Source organism: Apium graveolens, chromosome 2 (genome assembly GCF_009905375.1).
Source record: "Apium graveolens cultivar Ventura chromosome 2, ASM990537v1, whole genome shotgun sequence".
NCBI lineage: Eukaryota > Viridiplantae > Streptophyta > Magnoliopsida > Apiales > Apiaceae > Apium > Apium graveolens.
The window spans coordinates 202355912-202359176 of record NC_133648.1 but is presented as its reverse complement, the minus strand read 5'-3'; the positions used below and the strand labels follow the sequence as shown (position 1 = coordinate 202359176).

General features: G+C 35.1%; 1 non-coding gene across 1 annotated transcript; it reads right to left on the bottom strand.

The window, feature by feature from the left end:
* Positions 1 to 2907: 2907 nt before the first annotated feature.
* On the bottom strand, positions 2908 to 3014 carry LOC141710339 (small nucleolar RNA R71). The gene has a single exon (XR_012570865.1). It is a non-coding gene; the product is annotated as a small nucleolar RNA R71 (small nucleolar RNA).
* Positions 3015 to 3265: the final 251 nt, after the last annotated feature.

The following is a 3265-nucleotide window of genomic DNA, read 5'->3' as shown; positions in this document are numbered from 1 at the left end:
AAATTTATTTTAATTCCAAAAATTATGGAAAAATCATTTTTAATTCTAATTTTTCCCAAATAATTATTTAAAACAATTTTTAGGGTTCAATAATTAGTAATAATTATTTATATTGAATAAGAAATTTATTTATCTGTAATTACCGATATAACGACTCGTGCATATTCTTTTATTTTTAATAATTTCAAAGTGTAATAAAGGTTTAAATAATTAAATAAATGTGTGTATTGATTTTAGCAGCAGTTATTGATTATTATTTATTTAATTGTGATTTATTGATATGTGCGATTGGATTGTGTGATTTATTATTGAGTTATACAATTTTATTTCGCTTGTAAAAGTGATTTTATTATAGTTTTGATTCCATAAATACATGGATTGTTTCTAAAATTGGTTTTATAATTTTATAATTTCAATAATTAATTTTAGAGCTTTATAAAATTGATAAATCAATATTCCTCTAATTATTTATTTTTAAATGATTTTCTGAGTTTGTTTATTTGTAAAATCTATATTTAATTCAAAAAATCTTCGAAAATCATGAAACTCGTATTTTATTAAGTTCGTATTATTCTGAGAATTTTAAAATTATTTTGGAAATTTTTGGGATTAGTTTCACCCGCGCGTCGTTTCGTTATTTGTCAAAAAGTGGGTATAAAATGCGCCTTAAGAATTGTTTTTAAAATTTCAAAGACTATGTTTTTAATTATTTCAGAATATTTCTGATCTTTTTAGATTAGTTGGGATTTATTTCGATGTGTTTTCAATATTACTTGGTTCGTTAAAAATATATTGTCGGGATATAAAATTGGGTTTTCGGAAATTCAGGAGTACGAGTTAATAATAAACCAACACGTATCCTGTTTTAACAGGACACGTGTGGCTGCCACTGATAAGTGGATTTTATATCCACTTGGAATGCTTTATTACAAGCTTAAATTGGTGTTTTGGACTCAAGTTGTTGGTATTTTGATGTGTTTTGTGTTAATGCATTTCAGGTATCAGTTATATGAAGAAAAGAGCTTTTAAAGGAAATATGATGAAAAGTGATCAGAATTGGAAGCCAAGGCCATTTTCAAGTTGTAGAGAATCTCAATAGCTTCGCGTGGGCAGTTGAATCGCCTAATTCTGACGAGTAGAACTCAAGTTATGGCCAAAACAAGATTCATCAGAATATTTTTCCCAGTCAGTAGCTGAGCGCCCGCTCAGCAGAGCTGAGCGCCCGCTCAGAGAGCTGAGCGGCCGCTCAGGAGAGCTGAGCGGCCGCTCAGGGCGCGGCTGGTCGCTGATTTCGCTGAAAAAGCATTTTTTGAGTAGAATTTGACGATTTTAAGGGTCCAGGTCCACTAGGGGCGTATATATACTTAAAAAAAGGTTTTCATCATCCGGGAAGATTGGGATACCAAGGAGAAGACCTAGAAGCACAGAACAACTCTGAAAAAGAAGATCTTATTTTCAACTTGTGATTCTTTGAATTAGTTGTAACTTTGGATGCTCGTTTTCGTTCTTATTGAGCCTAGATCTCGTTTATTCGTACTTTGATTATTATTTAGTTTATTAAGACCTTGTTTATACCATGCTTTCATTGGAACCCATGGTGACGATGAGTTCGATTATTTGCAAATCGTTGTCATGGGATTCTAGCGGATTTACTTATGGATTTCAATAGTTAATTGTTTCGATATCTTGGTGTGTGGTGATTGTATGATATCTTAGTATTGGTTGTGCTTATTCGTCTTATGTGTGTAGCTAACATATAAGATAGCGTGTTAATCTCTATTGAAGCGACAGTGAATATAGAGGTTTAGAACTTGCCATGCTAGCATAGGTTCATGTACGTGTATGCATGATTCGTAGGTAACTCTAACCGTTTTACTTGACCTATGTAATCAAGATAGATAACTTGTTCTTAAATCGTTATGTTGTCAAATTCTATAGACATATAGGGTCTCAATATAATTGGTTCCTATTCAGCTTCTATCTCTTTTGTGGATGTCTGGTAGAATGGTACTCGTGCAACGAAAGTTGGCGTTTATCAGTTTCGTGTTATCTGATTAGTGTCATCACCATCACATGCTAAGATTAAAAACAATAAGGCTATTGAATGAAGTATTTAATGAAGTTAGAATCCCATGTTTGTCATATATAGTAATTCAACCTCAATTCTCTTAGTTAATGTTATTTAATATAATCTCTTAGTTTAATAAAAACCCAATTTGTTATTTGTCTTAGGATTGAGCGATAACCATACATTGTTGCATAGGTGCATAAATTGAACTTAACCTAAACCAGTCTCTGTGGGAACGAATCTGATTTATATCTTATACTACTTGCGAACGCGTATACTTGCGTGAATATTAGCGCGTGTTTTCGCCCTAACAAGTTTTTGGCGCCGCTGCCGGGGACTCGGTGTTAATTTTTAGTTTATGTGCTTGTCATCAGTGGTCGTTAAATTTCACTGACTCGGATTCTTTTACTTTCACGGTTTATTTGTTTGTGTTTCAGGTACTCATTACAATGGGTGATCCAGCAGCATGAACGAAAGCCTTGATGGATTTTTCTCAACCCAAGATCAATGACATTCAATCTAGCATTGTCCGGTCAGCTATCACAGCTAATACCTTTGAGATCAAGCCTGGAATAATTCAATGGGTACAGACTTCAGTCCAGTTTGGGGGTTCTCCAATGGAAGATCCCAATACGCACATTAGGGATTTCATTGAGATCTGCGACACCTTCAAGTTCAACGGTGTTTCCGAAGATGCTGTGAAGCTGAGACTATTCCCATTCTCTTTGAGGGACAAGGCTAAGAGCTGGTTACACTCTCTACCAGCTGGTTCGATTACTACTTGGGAAGATCTTGCTCAGAATTTTCTTACTAAATTCTTCCCTATGGCGAAGACAGCTGCAATGAGGAACGCTATTACTCAATTTGTGCAGCAAACGGGAGAATCGCTATGTGAAGCTTGGGAGCGCTACAAGGAGATGCTTAGGAAGTGTCCTCATCATGGAATTCCTGATTGGATGATCATCACTTATTTTTACAATGGGTTGGGAGCACAGTCCAGACCTATGCTTGATGCAGCATCAGGCGGAGCATTATGTGCAAAGAGCTATGAGGAAGCTTATGATCTAATTGAACTGATGGTTGCTAATGAATATCAGTATCCAACCCAGAGATGTCCACAGGGCAAGGTAGCAGGAGTTCTTGAAGTGGATACAGCTACGGCTATCACTGCTCAACTAAAGGCGTTGTCGATGAAGA